General features: G+C 40.1%; 1 protein-coding gene across 1 annotated transcript in view; it reads left to right on the top strand.

Annotated features, from left to right (window-relative positions):
• Positions 1–5,054: 5,054 nt before the first annotated feature.
• The window catches only part of FARP2 (FERM, ARH/RhoGEF and pleckstrin domain protein 2), a 104,412-nt gene continuing 88,257 nt past the window's right edge, over positions 5,055–21,209 (top strand). The window contains exon 1 of the mRNA XM_063441677.1: positions 5,055–5,132. The gene's annotated coding sequence lies outside the window, so the exon portion shown is untranslated. The remainder of the gene's footprint in view (positions 5,133–21,209) is intronic.

The raw sequence follows: 21,209 nt of genomic DNA, 5'->3' as shown, positions 1-21,209 counted from the left end.
TTGTTTTAAAATTGTATAGCAATGTAAGAAACTGGTGGGTACCACATTGCATTCCTCTATACCCAGCATCAGTGCTGCAAGACTATCTGCTGAATAAATCCGTTTAATTTTACATGTATAAAATTGTTCTATAAATAAATACCTTTACCACCTCTTTAATACTATATGAAGAAATTACACATATTTTAGAATTTTTTTTTTCTTTTAGTCCAGCAGTTGGCGGTGTTTATCCACTCTTGATATCATAATATGCTTATAAGATTTTTTTTAATTTTTTTTTTTTTTTATGGGGGAGGATATTTTGATCTAAAGGAAGCAATATTGCGTATAGCCCCATCTTGTACTTGAACACAGAGTGAAAGGAACAGTCTGGGTACCAATATAACTTAAGGTTTTAACCTCCTATTAATGCTTTGGTTTCTCCACATTCAAATCTTGCTGGTTTTGTCACAGTTCCACTCCTTCCCTTTGCACAAGGCATCATGCAATTTGGAAGGTACATGGTGTAGCACAGCCGTTCAGCCAATCACTGTTCTCCTATTGAATATGCAGAAAATCTCCGCATGAATGAGACCAAAACTAAATGCAATTAATAAGACACTCCTGCACCAACACAACTTTTGTGCATTTGATTTTGCGTCCTATTAATGCCATATTTTTCTCCACACTTAAATCTATAGTTTTTTTTTTTGTTGTGCTTTCTTTGTAACACTGGCATCATGGCCGGTGAGATGATTAAAGATTACTATAATATACATGCAGGTGGTGGTGAGGGGGGGGGGGGGTGTATATTGAGGAAACTGGCCTTGTGGCAGCATGTATATACTGTACAGAAAAGAAAGAGGACAGTGATTGGCTTTGGGGACAAAGTAAAGTCGGGTACTAGGCTCACACAGATCTCTCCTTGACTAGGTTTACAATGCTTGCCTTCCGATCAGGAATACTTTTTTTGTGAAAAAGGAAGGCATCGCTAAAGAGGAGTTATGCTGTAGATAGCTGCAACAGGTGTGGTGTTTTGTTTTCTCCCCATACAAAAGGCATGGATGTCATGTTGGTGCCCAAGAAGGGCAGCCTAGTCTTATACTTTGGTGATTGCTGAAATTTGTAGGTGTGAACAGTAAATTCAGAAGGGACTGAGCCGCCCCTTTGTTTTACTACACATTGAAAACTAAAACTCTTCCGTATAGTGAATAGATCTTGTAGATCTACACAGCAGAGAATGCAAAATGCTATTCTTGTATGTACTGTGAGCCTTTATTGTTGTTTCATAAAAGTATTTGACTGTGACTGTATTCTTATACATTTTATATAGAAGCAAGTGCCTTTTTAAAGCTGGGAGATTTATATGCACCACATACGTCCTTCACTCCAAAACATACTTGAGACATGCCACTACCAGTATACCATACTGTTAGTACTGTGGGGGTTTTTTTGAGGGGGAGGGGAGGGGGGGATGACCAGAGGACTCCATGTGATTCAGCATGGAATATATTTACACTTCGTTGAAATACAGTTCTTTTTATTTTAAAAGTATCTTTACAAATAAATGCATACACTGGGTTATTGTGCATTTGGGAATGTTTTTTGAATCCTATTTTAACTCTAGTGTGTATATATATATAGATTTTACACATTATACCTTATTGACCTTTTGTTCTACAACTGATGTGTCTAAAGGTAGACCCACTGCTGCTGTAGAACTGTACCTCCCATGATATTTTGCCAGTAATAAAGATGGAAAGGAATCTTGGGAAGTGTAGTTCAATAACATCTGTGGGATCTACTTTTGGCCACCCCTAAGTTACAATATTCTTAGACTGTCTTGTATTACAGGGGATGTACCACTCCTGCTTTGCTTGGTAACATATATTGAGATTCATTTTTTTCCTTTAGATTGCAACTCTTCATTAACCCCGTCACATACTACTGTGAAGCAAAGAGGGGTTATTGTGAAGAATGTAATTGTTTGTATTGCTTTTTCATTGAATAAATTGCTTTTTCAAATATGTGGTATAGTTTTCATGGTTGGTTTAATTTTTGTGAATCATCAAATGCATCTAAACTTTGAATTTTTGCCTAGGAACATCCAATTACACAAAATTTACATGTGATCTTTTTTGTTTTTGTATATGTTTTCAATATTATCAAATCATATTGCGTCAAACATTGATATGGTGGTTCTCTTCAGGCAAGGTTATTCCATAAAGTGTTAATAGTTTTAATTCAGAGGCCTTTTCACTTTGAATTCTTGACTATTCATACATTGATGAGTGTCCAAGATAATGTTGCACCTACAAATTGATGGTTTTCTTTTTTTAGCGCAATAAACCGATTTTTGCAGAAAACTCACGATTTAGTGGTGTTACTCTGCAGCTCTTTTTGGTGTTTATTCCCTTTTTAATAATAATACTCCTATAGGTTATATATTGTATTGAACTCCCAGTCTGTTTTAATTATATTAATTTAGCAAAATGTTGCAGCTATATGCCATAGGTGAACCCAGTAGTGTCTCTAGGGTTGGTTTCACTTTTCGTACTGGTGTGACCGTCACATTTAACACCTTCCATACCATAGGAGACTTTTTTTTGTCCAGTTGTAATTTAAGATCAGGTATAAAATGGGGGTCAACCTGGTATAAATGTGCAGAGTACTGTTAAAAGTAGTATGCTCCAGCGCAAGTTAGAGGCACGATGAAATCGTATGAAAAGAGATGGGAGTTGTAAATGGCTGGGAGGGTCAGACCCTGTACCCCTGTACCCAGTAACAAAAACCCCGACCCTCCAACACAGCAAGACACAAAACCATGAAATTACGAAGATACAAACCCCTGCCAGGCCAACCATTGTGTATGCTACAAGTTTCCTATAGCAGAAACCTAACTAACAAACCTGAATGACCCTTACACCCCGAACTCCGACCATATGACCTTTTTGTCGTCGTCTTTTCTTTTCTTCTCTCAGATATTCTTATCTTTATCTCTTACACACGAATTGCTACACCCGTGGCAGACGGGTGAAGTGTTTTGAAATGAGTTCCTATGTCAATGTATGCACTTTATTACAAAAAAATCTGTGATGTCTTAATGCAAGACGCCCATGAGGAGAAGCAGAGATAATCAACTGCATAAATAATATGGAAGTCAAATGTTAAATACCACATGTAACATAAACGTATAGCAAATGCATATGATGCATCCTGATACAAGTACAATATATGACAAAACAACAAAAATAAATTAAAAAAATTTAAAGTTGTATGCTCATGTGTTGTTTGCAGTCAGTGCAGTGTGAGTGCTTCTGATGTGCTTGCACCATGCTTGCGGAGTACAAATATTTATTTTCCCCGAATGTGGGATGTCAGGGAAGCAAGCTTGGAACGGTTGGGACAGAACATGGATACAGAGACTCAACCTTTAAAGATGGATAAATGCCACAGCGAAAAAAAAAAGCAAGACTAAAAAGTATATATTAATCTTCCCAACCATGTTTTCCACAGATTCAGGTCAACTGAAAACCATTGTCCAAAATTTGCAAACTATGGCCAGTGACTGCTCTCCCTGCATTTCTGCTTTTGTAGAGGATATAACTTGAAATACCAATATGTTCATACAGACACAGTTACAATAACTCAAGGAATTATATAATCCTGTATGAACAATTGCTTGAGCTGTCTCACCTGTGGGATCCTGATCCCAGGTAAGTACTTTTATCATGCACACAGTGGGGAGAAAAAAACAAACAAAAAAAATAAAACACATATGGCACTACGTAGCCCACACTGAAGATATGGAAAACTATAGATTACTATGCCCTTGTGGTCTGGCCTACACAGGCAAAACAGATCTATCAACCAATATGGATTCCTAGATAATCCACTACAAGGGCATACAGGGATGGCAGGATGGACTAACCAATACCCACTTAAAACACATTTTATCCATGCTCAAATGCATCCCTCCACTCAAAATACTGCTGCAAAGGTAAGTCAAAACGTTGGATAAATTTCCACCCAAGGGAATCAAGTTAAAAACTTGCATAAAATATTGCTTTTGTTTCCTAAACAAATGGTTTGTTGGCCTGCAAGAATCATCTGATAGGACTGTCAGCCCAGTCCCACAGAGGGCACAATAAGTGCAAAGCTGGTTTGAAGTGTTCCTATCATGGGGTCTCCTGAAAGTTGTACAGGATTCATTTTAAAGTGCTAGGGATTATGCAAAATGCACAGAGTTCCCAAATGGAAGGACCAGGATTGGTGATTAGAACTATAAGACTGTGGGCTTTTGAGATTCTGGATATTTTAATAAATTAAAAGTTATGCTGGTGTAAACATTGCAAGTACCACCCGGGGTAGGCAACCTTTTGCAGGGCTAGGTGCTTGGACCACAACTCCCATGATACTTTGCCCGTACTATGGCTGTAGGAGTAGTGTGGGAGATGTAGTTCACAATATCTGGGAGTGCTGAATACTGCCTACCCCATGCAGTAGGCTAGACTAAACACAAACTATATTAAATGAGTTTACTAAGGCTCTGCTGAAAGAGAAAGCAATGACTGTGTGTGTGTGTCTCATTGCTGCATGCTCCCATAAAACACAGAGTTCCTGTAATGAGGAGCAGCTGGCTCTCCCCTCTGTACAGGCAGGCATGTTAGGTATGCTAAAACTTGGAAGACCGCGGCCATTTTGCCGGAGTCTAAATTACTTGGAAACTTAGTCCATGGTCTTCGCCAAAATGGCTTCCGTAATCACTGAGTAAAACGTCATCCCTGCGCAGCTATTGACTGGGCTCCACTTTGATTCTAACCAATGAGAAGTTAGTAATGATCCGCCCAGGACACGCCTTCTGGAAGCCCTGTAACTTACAAAAAAAAAAGACGACCCAGACTTGTTGCTCATCTGCCAATCAAACACTTCGACCGTGACGTCACGGAGACGCCACCCCTGGCAACCCAGGGCTGTATGGGCGGAATGCAGCTCTGGAACTTGGCTCCTCCCGTTTTCGCCTCCGGCTTCACGCCCACTCAGCATGCCACGCCCTCCGAGGGATAAGCGTCCAATCCGGAGTGCAGTCTCTAGTGTCGGTTGGAGTTTCGGTGAAAGAAGGTGAAGGAGCTGCGGGCCCAGCACATTGCCAGGTAGGAGGAGGGGCCGGCGAGAAGAACTTTATATACAGAGTATAGGGAGTAATGTGTGTTTATTATTAACTGCATAGAACTCTGCGATTATTATTATCAATCACAGCTAGCACTGCACTTATCTATCACAGCTAGCACTGCACTTATTATCTATCTCACCTAGCACTGCACTATCTATCTCACCTAGCACTGCACTATCTCACCTAGCACTGCTCTTATTATCTATCTCACCTAGCACTGCTCTTATTATCTATCTCACCTAGCACTGCACTTATTATCTATCTCACCTAGCACTGCACTTATTATCTATCTCACCTAGCACTGCACTTATTATCTATCTCACCTAGCACTGCACTTATTATCTATCTCACCTAGCACTGCACTTATTATCTATCTCACCTAGCACTGCACTTATTATCTATCTCACCTAGCACTGCTCTTATCTATCTCACCTAGCACTGCTCTTATCTATCTCACCTAGCACTGCTCTTATTATCTATCTCACCTAGCACTGCTCTTATTATCTATCTCACCTAGCACTGCTCTTATTATCTATCTCACCTAGCACTGCTCTTATTATCTATCTCACCTAGCACTGCTCTTATCTATCTCACCTAGCACTGCTCTTATCTATCTCACCTAGCACTGCTCTTATCTATCTCACCTAGCACTGCTCTTATTATCTATCTCGGCTAGCACTGCTCTTATTATCTATCTCACCTAGCACTGCTCTTATTATCTATCTCACCTAGCAGTGCACTTATTATCTATCTCACCTAGCACTGCACTTATTATCTATCTCACCTAGCACTGCACTTATTATCTATCTCACCTAGCACTGCACTTATTATCTATCTCACCTAGCACTGCTCTTATTATCTATCTCACCTAGCACTGCACTTATTATCTATCTCGGCTAGCACTGCTCTTATTATCTATCTCGGCTAGCACTGCTCTTATTATCTATCTCACCTAGCACTGCTCTTATTATCTATCTCACCTAGCACTGCACTTATTATCTATCTCACCTAGCACTGCTCTTATTATCTATCTCACCTAGCACTGCTCTTATTATCTATCTCACCTAGCACTGCACTTATTATCTATCTCGGCTAGCACTGCACTTATTATCTATCTCGGCTAGCACTGCTCTTATTATCTATCTCGGCTAGCACTGCTCTTATTATCTATCTCGGCTAGCACTGCTCTTATTATCTATCTCGGCTAGCACTGCTCTTATTATCTACACGTATCATCCATAGCTAGTGCTGCACACTTGTTATGATTACCATCCACAACCAGCGCTACTTATTGTCATCCGTAGTTAGCACTATGACTATTATTCACACTTGCCCTGCACGTAGCATTGCATGTAACACTGCACTTAGTATTTACACCCATCACTGCACTAATTGTACACAGCTAGCGCTGCACTTATTATAAGCCATGCCTAGTGCTGTCCTTATCATCCCCATCCAGCACTACACTTCTTATCACTTCTGCTTATTGCTGCTCTTTGCATTGCCTGCGCCAAGAGCTGCTTGCTAGCTGCACCAGAACATTTGTCCCAGCCTAGGGCAATGTGCTGGGTGTGATGATATAGCTGGCATGTACAGTGATTCACAGGCATTCTTGGTTTGTTTAGAATGGGATTTGTAACCATTTTCTCTCCCTGATAAGGGGTGGACACGTTTTGTGCTGATGGTAACAGAAATGAGTGAGATACATGATGGGCTATGTGCAAAGAGCAGCTGGGTAAAGATCTAAACTTGGAGCAATCACCATAGAAACCTTTTGAATGTTTACACTGTAAGTCCACATTTAGAGTTCTGTCATGGAATTGCTACCAACGTATATCAGATTTTAATTCTATCTATACTAGCTGGTTAATTGTGTCGCTTTGTGTAATAACGACTGTTTATCGTTATCATGTTATGTTAATGAAATGATTGCGTTTCTATATAATGCTTTGCCTGTACACGTTTAGTAGTTTTATTTCTAATAATAATAATTTTTTTCTTTGTGTGTGGTAATATGCGCCACTAGTTTGTGACTCTTTACTTGCCTTTGTTTATTTTTGCCACTCAAAGTAAAGCACTGTATACCCAGGGAGTGGCAGCATGCATAAAACAATGGGAATGTGTTCCTTGAACTCCACATAAATGGGTAAAGGGACTAGGGCAATTGAATTGATCCATTCCACTAATAGACTCCCTACACAGTAATATACATCAGCCCCTATTCGACTTGATTTGAGAAGTTTGAGGAAGAACAGTGGGGTTGTGTTTTTTTTTTTTTTTTTTTTTTTTTTTTTTTTAAATAAAAGGTTGCCCGGTCCCCCAAGATTTTCTTTGGTTTCTACCCTGAAATACGCATCTTGCGCAAGAAATTAAACATGTAGTCTGAGGTGTTCTGATAAACTCATTAAAGCAACACTATAGTATTAGGAACAAGCGTGTGTGTGTGTGTCTTCCCGCCATTAGGGTGTGAAAGGGGAGTATTACCTTTCATCACTCACCGTGCCAATCTCTTTGCTGCCTCCTTGGCTGAGATCATCCCTTCGCTAAAGGGAGCAACATCTGATCTATAGCTGACTTTCAGCATTGCCACTAGAAGTTAGTTAAACCTGCACTGTAAACATTGCTATTACAAAATAAATGCCATGATTTTACATTACAGGCTTGAACAGACTGGGTGCCTTTTACTGTTATTTCCTAATCAGTTATCAAATTCAAGGCAGTAGGCTATAGTATTTGTTTCTATATGCCGCTTCAATTGCTTGGACATTATCACATTAGTAATTCTATATTTGAATCGTCACCACCTAATATTTTTGTAAAACTTCAGATTTGATCTTTGACCTCTTGGTTAATGTTCCCAAGAAATAATCATTGATCCTACATACCAACACGTTCTAACTTGCCTATTGTGGGCTGAAAATGTGTGCTCTGCTATTAAGTTGATTGCAATATGATGACATTTTATTAAAGCAACTAAAACACATGAAGTAGGTATGATGCTTTAATTCCGCAGTAATACTAGGAAACCACATACTTCATAGCAAGTTATGGAAAAATCCTTTCATAAATCAGTCACCCAATACTGAACATAAGATCCCAACATTTCACATAGAAAATTAAGATATATTCCATGCAGTACATGTTTCTTCATCATATTGCAGGGTAAAACTTACCAGGAAAGATTAAATTAACTTAACATGTATAGCTTGGAGGAAAGACGAGACGGGGGATATGATAGAAACATTTAAATACATAAAGGGAATCAACACAGTAAAGGAGGAGACTATATTTAAAAGAAGAAAAACTACCACAACAAGAGGACATTTCAGTAAGTATTACTTTACTGAGAGGGTAGTGGATGCATGGAATAGCCTTCCAGCTTTAGTGGTAGAGGTTAACACAGTAAATGAGTTTAAGCATGAGTGGGATAGGCATAAGGCTATCCTAACTATAAGATAAGGCCAGGGACTAATGAAAGTATTTAGAAAATTGGGCAGACTAGATGGGCCGAATGGTTCTTATCTGCCGTCACATTCTATGTTTCTATATATTATTCCATAAAGGGGACCCTTCAACCACCATAATCACTGTTTCTTATTGTAGTGGAGTGCAAGTGATCTTTCGGTGCCATAGCTCCATTTTTCATCAAAATGTTTTGAGCAAAATAAACCTGGTCTATACTTGAGCTAAAAGCTTCTCCCTTCTGCCACTGATATAATGTGGACTTTTTTCATTTTGGGAATTGTTGTTAAAATGTGTACAATGTTGCAGGTCGAAACTCTGGTTAAACACTCCAAAGACTCCTTGCACCATACACCATATTGTATTTGGTATCCTTTGAAATCTTGCCGTCTCATGTTACTATACTTTAGTGTGGTAATTGTCACTATGATTCACTCCTCGTCTATCTCCTTGTATTTATTTATTTTTTTTAAATATATTTTGCACCAAAAAAAAAAAAATCCCTCAAACTCCTAGAAGGATTTTAATGAACTGACTCTGTTTATATTGCAAATAATTATAGATAATTAATGGGAAGAACTTTTAGCATTGTATAACCTGATTGATTATTTCCCGTTCCTAATGCACTTGGTAAGATCTAGTGATTACAGTTTTGCCCAATTTGATGAGTTTATATGTGAGTGGTTATCATGTCTTCCCTGTATAAAATGTTCTGTAAGATTTGCATAATGTGTTTTAAAACGTTACAGTGCTCTAGATGCTTGAATGGCTTACTTGCTAATTATCCATAATCACTGCTGGGATAATGAACAGATAATCCAACGCTACTACAACTAATGTGAGGTTTCCTAAATCCAGGTCCAGCTGTTTGAATTTGAGGAGAAATAATGTAAATCGTATTTGCTGAATATGCCTGTATATTACTCTGTAAACTCTAATTTACAGAAAGGTGGTGTGGTAGGCATGTCTTAATACATATTTCGATTGGTGCAGCACAGTGTTTTAATGCCCATGCACACTAGCCTCCCAATGCTTCCCTATGGCGAAGTATTGGATTGTCTGAGATCATCATCATTTTTATTTTATTTTTTACCTACATAGATATTGAAACACTGTAGCATTTGGAATACATGTTTACATATCTAAAAATAGTAGGGTGTAATTAAAGGAGCACTATAAGGTCAGGAACACAAACCTGTATTCCTGACCCTATAGGGTTAAAACCACCATCTGGACCCCTCATGCCTCCATAAAAATAGTAAAATCTTACTTGTATTCAAGTATGCAGCTGCTTACTTTTTCCCTGTTTCCTTTTGACCTGCCTGCTGACATCAGCAGAAGTGGTAGCCTGATCCAATCACAATGCTTCCCCATAGGATTGGCTGAGACTGACAAAGAGGCAGATCAGGGACAGAGCCAGCATGATTCAAACACAGCCCCGGCCAATCAGCATCTCCTCATAGAGATGAATAGAATCAATGAATCTCTATGGGGAAAGTTCAGTGTCTGCATGCAGAGGGAGGAGACACTGAATGTTTGGATGCATTTTAGGCAGCCATGACCCAGGAAGGATCTCTAACAGCTATCTGAGGAGTGGCCAGTGAAGTTATCACTAGGCTGTAATGTAAACGCTGCATTTTCTCTGAAAAGACAGTGTTTACAGCAAAAAGCCTGAAGGTAATGATTCTACCACCAGAACAAATGCTATAAGCTGGAGTTGTTCTGGTGACTATAGTGTCCCTTTAAACAAAATGTAATAGTGCAATATACAATTTTTAATGAAAATGCAAAAGCGTGAAAATGTGTTTAAAAACATGAACTTTAAGAGCAGATGTCCCAAGAGGGAGTATATGATTTCTATAGTTTTACAAATGCTTTATACGATTAATGGAATCGCTGCAGAGTGTTTGTCTACATATCTCTACAGGGCAAGACCACTTTCCCTAGAATTTCGGAGCTAAAGTCAGCACTGTAAAATGTACTTAATTGGCCATTAACTTTCATCCATCTGTACATTTACTCTTATAAACATACCGAGTTGGTTCCATGCTCACACACCTTTTGATCGAGGCTGTCTCTGCTGCTTTGTAATGCTTAGTTGCCCTTTTGCGTTAACGCTAGGTACGCCAGGATATTCAAGACTTGGAAAGAGACTCTAGAAATTAGATGGCAATCATCCTAGCAGAAACCTGACAGCACTAGTCATGGTTTATATGTCTTCAATTGGAGAACACTATCCCTATGAGTGACGTCTGCTTTGCTCACGTAGTAAAGACTGCACAAGCATGCGCTATTCACTACCACCGTTGTTTTTGTGGTTCTCCAGTGTATCTTGTACTAACTTCCAGTGTGTGTGTGTGTGTGTGTGTGTGTGTGGATGAGCAAAAAATGTACCAGGAAATGACATAAAAAGGAATAGCAGTGGTGAGCACAACTTCCCTTCAAAGGGAGCTACTGATCTGCTGTCCAGCGAAAATGTAAAAATATAGTTGCAATCCTTTTTTATTGTAACAAGTGCATGGGTAGATGCACTACCTTGGCCTTTGTCAAGTCTGGGAGTCACATGACCAGCAATGATCTCAATATGTGTATTTATTCTATCCTTTGTGAACATGGCAGTATGTAATGTCTTTCATGTATCGTGTGTGTGTAGCACTTTATCGGATCAGCAGATGAGGTGATGTCGTGTGAGGGTCTTCAACTATTATAGCTAATTATAGGAGCTGTTTGAAGCCCTCTGTAAGTATATTTTCACCAGCAAGATGTTCCAATTGGATTTACTAGATCTTTTAATGTCTTCAGAGGAATTAGTACATGGTACAATAAAATGCCCACAGAGACTGCTAGGACACTTATTTTTTTTTTCTTCGTTTCAATAAAGCCATTGTTAACAATCCGTCACCTAATGTAGCAGAATGTCTTCTTTAAAGCTCCCCCCATCTTTGTCACTTTTCTACATTTGAATGAACCGTTATTTCTGTAACTTCATTCCCAGGGATGCTATTGCCCAGAAGTTGGCTCACTGCTCCTATGAAGCTTTGCAAGCCTGTTGTAATGCTCTAACGACAGGAAGTCTACTTGATGGCTCCTGATGTTATAGGGATATATTTAGTTTGGGGTTGGTCAAAGCTGCTGCAGTGACTTAAAGGGACACTATAGTCACCAGAACACCTACAGCTTATTGAATTGTGTTCTGGTGAGTAGAATCATTACCTTAAGGCTTTTTGCTGTAAACACTGTCTTTTCAGAGAAAATGCAGTGTTTACATTACAGCCTAGTGATAACTTCACTGGCCACTCCTCAGATGGCTGTTAGAGATCCTTCCTGGGTCATGGCTGCCTAAAAGACATCCAAACATTCAGTATCTCCTCCCTCTGCATGCAGACACTGAACTTTCCTCATAGAGATTCATTGATTCAATTCATCTCTATGAGGAGATGCTGATTGGCCAGGGCTGTGTTTGAATCCTGCTGGCTCTGCCCCTGATCTGCCTCTTGGTCAGTCTCAGCCAATCCTATGGGGAAGTATTGTGATTGGATCAGGCCACCACTTCTGATGATGTCAGCAGACAGCTTGTTTTTCTGAGGCAAACAGCATGCAGATCTACAGCTTCAGGCTTGAATACAATAAGATTTTGCTATATTTATGGAGGCATGAGGGGCCCAGGGGGGCTAGATGTTGGTTTTAACACTATGGGGTCAGGAATACATGTTTGTGTTCTTGACCCTATAGTGCTCCTTTAATATTTCTATTTAATAGGCTGGGGCCACTGCAGCTCCCATTAAAATTTTTCTCCCAGCCAAACATACATGGGATTCTTTATTCAAAAGTAATTCTGTATCACAGTGACTGTCAACAGGTCCAGTGTAGTGTCAGTTGTTTTATGTTATGTGGAAGCTGCACGTGTGAGTAGAATAGGTGCTTATATGAATGTGATATGTAAGACAACAACACAAATTCTGTGCTGTGCACTCCTCCTCCTCTAAAAGCACAAATTGGATGTAATATTTTGCCCCAAATCTCTCTTTTGTAGGTGCTCCATAGTCTTTGTGTTTCTGAATTTATAGAAAACCACAAAAGACTTTATATACCCAGCGCAGCAGAAGTGCAATACATAAAAAGTGTACACTGTCCCTTTAAAGAAAAATGCAATAAAACAAAATTAACCTTCTTGATATGTGATCAGACAAAACATGTTTGCTTAATTTTGTGGCGTATCTGAGACACTGTAGTGGAGCTATACTGCATTCAGTGATTCCATGCAGTAATGTGTAAACCTTGGTGCCTTTAAAGGGACACAATAGTCACCAAAACAACTTTAGCTTAAAGGGACACTATTGTCACGAGAACAACTACAGCTTAATGTAGTTTTTCTGGTGAGTATAATCATTCCCTTCTGGCATTTTCATGGAAACACTGCCGTTTCAGAGAAAACAGTGTTTACATCGCCCCCTATGGATACGTTCTATGGCCACTGGAGGTGCTTCCTGGGGCAGTGCTGCAGAGTGCCGTTCAGCGCAAAATTTTCTTCACAGAGCTGCATTGATTGAATGCAGGTTGAGTGGCAAGATTATTATTGTTGGGCTACCATTGATGTAGTTTCACTCTACACTAATATTGATCATGCTCTTGGAGCTATTTCATATCTCTCATCTGATCCTCTATTACCGGAATTACAGGCTGATTTTATTTTGAAATTCACGGAATTTATCTTAAAGCATAATTATTTTGAATTTGATGAAGTTTTTTATCTACAAACCAAGGGGACTACGATGGGGGCGAGTTTCGCCCCATCCTATGCCAATTTGTTCATGGGCCTCTGGGAGAGCACCATGATTTTGGAAAATTCGCATTGGATGGGGCGACTCGCCTTCTATCGCAGGTTCATCGACGACATCCTTATCATTTGGAGGGGGGGTTGGAAAGAATTAGAAGATTTTATCTCCTACCTAAATGATAATTTATGGGGACTTACCTTTACCTATCATAGACATTTGTCCACCATTGATTTTCTTGATCTCACCCTGACTGGTTTTCAGGGGAGAGTTCTAACTAGGACCTTCCAAAAGAGTGTTGACGTTAATGGATATCTCCATGCTGATAGTGGCCACCATCCCACTTGGATCCAAAATATCCCTTCTGGCCAATTCTACAGGTTAAGGTGCAATTGTTCCTCCCTTATGGACTATGAGAGAGAGTCACTCGTTTTATGTCGTCGCTTCATAGAAAAAGCGTATCCGGCTGAACAGATCAGACGGGCTTATTTGAGGGCAGGGGCACTAAAAAGAGAGGACCTTGTCCCTCCGTTAGGCCGTTTAAAGAATAGGGTAGGGCCACTTGATCAGGAGTCACACTTGATTAGGGTGTCACACAGTTACAATCACGAACTTATCCTTAACCTTTTGGATGAATATAACTGTCCACAAAAGAGGAGAGCTAAATACAATATCAGTACTAAGGATGTGGGGGTGGGGATTTCTCCTGTCTTTACTACGGTTTTCAACAAATGTTATGATGATATTATTAGTGTCGTTTATAAATACTGGCCTATCCTTAGAAAGGACCCTTTACTTTGTTTTAGTATTCCAGAACTCCCGAAGATTACCTTTAGGAGAGCCCCAAACCTGAAAAATATATTAGCCCCCTCTAAACTAAGGGACAATGTGGAGGGGCCAGCTACTAGTAAGAATGGTGTCAACAATTTACGTTGCGGGGCGGAGCAGATGTCTGACCTGTGGGTTTATTTGCCATAATACGTCCACCTTTAAATCATATAGGGGAGAAGAAACTTTTGTGGTTAACCATAGGATTACATGTAGTACCCCCTTTGTTGTATACCTTTTGATTTGTCCGTGTAATCAGCATTATGTGGGACAGACCACCAGACCCCTGAAATCTAGATTTAGAGAGCATAGACTGGCTATATTGAACAAAGATAGGAGATCTTCGGTTGCTCGACATTTTGAGTTGTTTCATAATAGTGACCCGGCATCTATTAAAGTGATGGGAATAGAGTTCCCACTAGGGATCTTGCTATTAGGAAAAGACATCTGATCAGGGCTGAGTCCTTATGGATTTTTAGGTTGGAATCCCTCACACCCAATGGCCTAAACGAGGAGATAGAACTTTTTTAGTTTGAGGTCTCTTTTCTATATCTAGTTGGTCTATTGAGGAAAATTATATAGCTATATTATTGAGATGTAACAATAATATAGGGGTCATCTGCATTGCATTCTCTTTGTATGGAGATGTTTTTTTCCTCTGACCTAGATTTTTGCTGTCTAATAGAATTTATTATAAATTTCTTTTATATTATGTGCAGAGTTTTGATGGAGCTTTATATGTTAATATTAAACCAGTTTGTGTGGAAATAACTCGCTAAATTTTTTTGTTTATACGCTAATGTTAAATCAGATTGTGTGGAACTAATTTGTTAAACTTCTTACCTGTGTGTTAAACTGTCAGTTTAGTGTATATATCATTAGCACATGTTCTATGTTTAACAGGTTTCACTGATGTAGCTTGATTACTGATAATTATCCACTCCGGGGTTCACCTGCTGGTTTTATCTTGAGCAGGTATTTAAACCCTGGGTGGTGATCTATGCACAAGTACTGACCTTGATAAAGTCCCACAGTTTGGGACGAAACGCGTTGATCTGTGGGCTGCTGGCTGTTCCTTTCTTTCCATTTCCTCTGGGTTTGACGTTTTGTATCCATCTTTGGCTGAATACCGCGGTCTTTTTTGAAAATACCGACCGCGGTTTCTATCTGCTGGTTGCTGTCTGGGCGGTTGCTGTATCACTCTGCACCTACTTTGTTCATCTTCACGGCTTCACCTCCACTGTGGTCTTTTTTGAAGATCCCGACCGCAGTGTGAGAGAGTTGGAGTTCCCATAACGAGGGTTTATCTGGTTGCTCTTTGATCCGCCCGACATTACCTTTATTCTGCCTACCCAGGGAGGACTTCCGGACAATTACTGGTTTTTCATTTTACTTTATTTTACTTAGTATTATTGTTTCTTGTCTTTTGTCTTTTATTTTTATATATTTCATTTATTCATCTTCTGGTTATATCTACCTCAGGTGGGGGCCCACACCGAGGACAGATATATATTTTTTCCCACTTATTATTACTATTGTGTTTATTGGTATAAAACTTTTTTGCTTTTTTATATCCACCCTACCTTCACTTAGTGATCGGACCTCTATATCTATATCTATATATATATAATTTTTTTTTTTTTTTTTTCTGGTATTGAGGTTATTCCATCTTTTCGGCCATTCAGTGCAGTTAGTTTGTGGATACATTTGGTGTTATTTAATTTTTTTGTTATTTTGATTTATGATATTTTTGTATTTAATTGTCCGGTTAAGGTATAACAGTGGTGATCGGAATTAGTCCTTTGCTTATTTATTTTATACTTAATTAATAAATTATTTTTGATTTTTATACTATTTATCTAGTTTTATATTCTTAAGCGCACACACCCTATTTTCCATTTCAGAGTATATAACTCATTAAGTCGCTAGAGTGGGTGTGTAGCTGCTACTCTTATTTTTTACTCATTTATTTGTGGTGTTATCACTGCATGTACCGTTTTCTATAAGTTTTATTGATTGAATGCATCTGTATGAGGAGGTGCTGATAGGCAAAAACAGTGTCTGCCCTGCCCCATCCCTATTGGAAAGCATTGGATTGGCTAAAAATCGACAATTCTGAAGTCAAGTAGGCGGATCGGGGGCGGTTCCGTCGCCGTTGAGAAAAATAATAACCTAAATAATTGTTTTTAACACACTAGGGTCAGGAATACTTGCTTGTGTTCCTGACTCTATAGTGTTCCTTTAATGGAGCAGCATTGCTGTTAGATCATGCCACATTCAGTCGCACTGCTCAATTCTGTCATTTAGGAGTAAAATCACTTTGTTTATGCTGCCTTGGCATGTCTCCCTTGTCTGTGACTGACACAGGCTGCATGGGAAAAAATGGTTTAACTGTCAATGAGGAGGAGACAGAACATATAAAAACAATCTAACTGCTGATTAAATTAAATATGTAGAGCTTTTTCTAGGGTGTCTTGCTAACAGAAGGTCAACTTGGTCCCAGCTGTGAGATCAGCCTATGCCATGCAGGGGCCTAACATGAATTATTTATGGGTGTCTCAGTAATAATAGGCACATAACTTTACTCGAGTAGTGGTGCGTGTTCAGTATGGCAATGTAGGTGGAGGGGGTGGTCACCTGTCTGCAGCACAGGTCAGGAGCTGACATTGTCCGCTTCTCCACTCTCCCAAACTCACTAGGCTGCCAAGCCTGTGCCCTGTCCTCCAGCAATGTAGACATTCTAGGACATCAAACACACATTAAGTGGCACCCCAGGCAGCTCCGGAACACCCTGGGGTGAACAAGAATCATCGATGGGGGTACAAGTTATAGCAATGTTTGTTCTCGTTAAAGTATGTGCCAGACCTCAGAATGGATCTGTCCAGCATGAGTCAGGCCTCACCCCCCACCTTTTCTGACAGGGAGACTGGGGGCCTAAATATTGCTATTAGAACAATAGTGTCAGGAATACATGCTTGTCACACATGTCATGTGTCCTTAAGGGGTTAAGCTAAAGTTGTTTTGGTGAGTAGTGTCCCTTTTAAACATTGCCGAGCTAGGCAAGGGAAATTCACAGACACAAGCAGGAGTGGGTAACGTTATGTTTGATATTTTATATGTCAAGTCTCTGGGTGTTTTTAATTGGAGTCTATAAATGTGTAAGTGTCAGAATTTTTTTGTGGGTTAAATCTTTGCACAGGGTTCGTTCTTTTTGTTTTATGGTGTCTATATTTATACCAGAACTCCACAGCAATTATAATAATCACAGCCATGTGTCCCAAAATTAGAATAAATGTGTTTAGAAATCAGTATGTGTAAATAAGATACATTGTGCTTGTTCTACATTACATCTTAGTTGTATAAATTATTTGGAAGTCCCTAAAGTTTCGCAGAACAGCTCTGCCTAATACCAGAGTTCCTCACTCCCCAAAAATTGAAATATTGCTCTTTGTCAATTTGAAATGTTGATAGGTATGGCTTGACTCATTGGCTCAGGGTTGTCAGTTGATAATCTCAGCCAATTGGTTATCCTTGCATTGTATGGCTTGACTCAGGAGTGCTAATGGAAGCTCCAAAGTTGAGCTTCAGGCTGACCCAGGTGCAGAGAGGAGGCAGGAAGTGGTGCCCGGCAGATCCCGGGTAAGAAACCAAACATTCTAAAATTATTTGACTACTTATAAGGCGGCATCAGGGCACTCCCAGCAGCATGATGTAGTGTTTATGGTGCTTCTCGAATAGTTAAACCCCAGAGTTGCGTGCAGCGCTGATCTCCACTCATCCTGGGCGGCATCTGGCTTCTTAAATTTCAGTTTCAGAAAGCATGGACTGCCGCTGGGCATTGGCTCCGCTGAGTTGCTGAGAACAGTCAACTTACTTTTCCCAAGTCGGTTTTGTGAATGAAGTGTCACTTATTGGCTGAGAGCATCGCCTGACCGCTCTCAGCCAATTAGTGGCCCCCCTGCCGGATGTCGTCTGGGGGGGAGTGGAGATCGATTTTACTGGGGGCTTTCTGGCACCATAACAACTTTGTTTAGGTGGAATTGTTATGGTGCCCTAATGTGACTTAATTGTCCCTTTTAATTAATTTAGTTTCTTTCTTTTAATAGGACCAAAACTTAAAGTAGCGAAGTAACCAAAGCTGTTTAAAATGACTGTACCACTTCCCTTGTAATATAAATATTAGGTGGTGATGTGTAACTTTTAAGAACTGGTTAAAAGTGTAGGATTATACATTCTAAACTCCTGTGTCTACATTTATAAAATATTTTTGCATTCTAAATTTGCATTGAAACTAATCTTGCCATTTCCATTAGTGTGTCCTTTAATTGTTTTTTTTTTAGAATTAAAGACGTGGCCACGTATTCACTCCCGAGCAATATATGCCTGCTGAGGGGATGTAATTTGGCAGTACACCATAGGCATTGGTATTAAATGTAATTACATGGCTGAAACCTTTCATTATTGCCAACTTTACATTCTTGCTCAATAACTGGATTCTCGTTGCAGCAAGGCAGTTAGTGGTAGTGGCTTGGATGCAAACACTGACCCACAGAACTGAAAAAAGATCTCTGTTTGCTAGTTGGAAAATTATTTTTTAAAAAACAACAAAAATTTGATCTAGTTGTTTAGTAGTAATTACTGAAAAACAGTGTCTTAATAATTTGTATTTATTTATTTAATAGTGTAGGTGTGCAATCTGGACATGGAAATCGAGGTAAAGGGGGCCTAAGTTTTGGTTGTGGTACATTTTAATTTTTGTTGCTCTCATGCTTAGCTGATTACTGCTCACTAAGCATTTGAACCAGGCTGTGTGCAAACTGATGGCAGCTGAAGCAGGGGAGGCCTGGCAGCCTTAAGCCTAAGGGGGAAATCCAGTCAGGAGGCACATTGCACCAAGAGGAGAGTAAAAACACATTTCCCATGTGATTGAAAGGGGGGGGGGGGGGCGCGCAGTCACCTAAACAGACCCTCCATGACAGACACACACTAAATAACTCACTGACAGGCACACATACACACTGTTACAGACATACTGACACATACACACTGTTACAGACATACTGACACATACACACTGTTACAGACATACTGACACATACACACTGTTACAGACATACTGACACATACACACTGTTACAGACATACTGACACATACACACTGTTACAGACATACTGACACATACACACTGTTACAGACATACTGACACATACACACTGTTACAGACATACTGACACATACACACTGTTACAGACATACTGACACATACACACTGTTACAGACATACTGACACATACACACTGTTACAGACATACTGACACATACACACTGTTACAGACATACTGACACATACACAGACACACTGTTACAGACATACTGACACAGACACACACACACACACAGACATACTGACACAGACACACACACACACACAGACATACTGACACAGACACACACACAGACATACTGACACAGACACACACACACACACACACAGACATACAGACACACACACACACACAGACATACTGACACAGACACACACACACACACAGACATACTGACACAGACACACACACACACACAGACATACTGACACAGACACACACACACACACAGACATACTGACACAGACACACACACACACAGACATACTGACACAGACACACAGACACACACACACAGACATACTGACACAGACACACAGACACACACACAGACATACTGACACAGACACACACACACACACACACATACTGACACAGACACACACACACACATACTGACACAGACACACACACACACATACTGACACAGACACACACACACACATACTGACACAGACATACTGACACACACACATACTGACACAGACATACTGACACAGACATACTGACACACACACGCACACTGGCGCGCGCACACACACGCTCATACACCAAAACTTGACACTTTTAAAACCAGTAGACGGGCTGAGTAAAGGGACAGGGCTGTAGCGGTGGGGGGACAGGGGCTATAGTGGGGGGTATAAGCTGTAATTGGGGGTTTAGGAAATGTAGGGGGGAATAGGGGCTGAAGTAGGTTGATGGCTACAATTTGGGAAAGGGGCTGTGGTGTGGGTAATCTGGGTTGCAATTGGGGGACAGAAGCTGTTATGCTGGATGTGGGCGGCCCTGGGTTTAGGGCGGCCTGAGGGGCAATTGCCTCCCTGCCCCCCTTCCCAGCCCGCCCCTGAGCTGAAGTATGGCTACTAGCAGCTTTTAGAGCACATTGCACTTACAGGTTCGTGAGTCTATTGCTGTTATTCCTTCAATCCTCCACTAGTCCTAATACCAGATGTGCGGAATATAGTGAAAGTATTCCCTTTGTTTAGAGTTTCCCTAATATAATGGACGCAACCAGTCTTATTAGGTGAAAGCAGCAATCTCAACTTTCTTAGGCCAAACTCTGCTACTAATGCAGTGCCCCTAGCATGGGGTTTCTAATACAAAATCACAGGGGTTTCCTCCCACAAGCCATTGTGTTAGAGAGTTAATTGAGCTCCAATTAAGCTAATTCAATTATCTCTCAAGTAGGAAAATGTGCATACAATTTTTACATATCACAAAAATATCACATATCACAGCATCGGAACCCCACAAATTATATTCCTGAATAGCCCCGATCTGAGCGCGCAACATATCCAAAATGGTCTCAGATCGGTTTGGTAAAACGAAAGTTATGTTTGTGCATATGTGAACTGGCTGCTTGGTAGAGGGGGTATTGTCAATTTCAAAAGGGGTTAATTTGATTGTATGGGAGACCAGAGCTCCACCTAAATTCCTCTTTTTTATTATTATTATTATTGGACACTCAGGAACAGAGGGCCCTGCTCAATGAGCTTGCATGCTAGAGGGAGTGGGGTATAGTGACACAAAAGGTATAAGTAGGGGTAATGACCCCAGCACAGCTACTCTGTACGGTGTGAGAAGTCACACATAAGTGGCCTGGAAGT

This window comes from Pelobates fuscus, chromosome 2 (assembly GCF_036172605.1).
Source record: "Pelobates fuscus isolate aPelFus1 chromosome 2, aPelFus1.pri, whole genome shotgun sequence".
Classification (NCBI taxonomy): Eukaryota; Metazoa; Chordata; class Amphibia; order Anura; family Pelobatidae; genus Pelobates; species Pelobates fuscus.
This window is presented reverse-complemented; position numbering and strand designations above follow the sequence as displayed.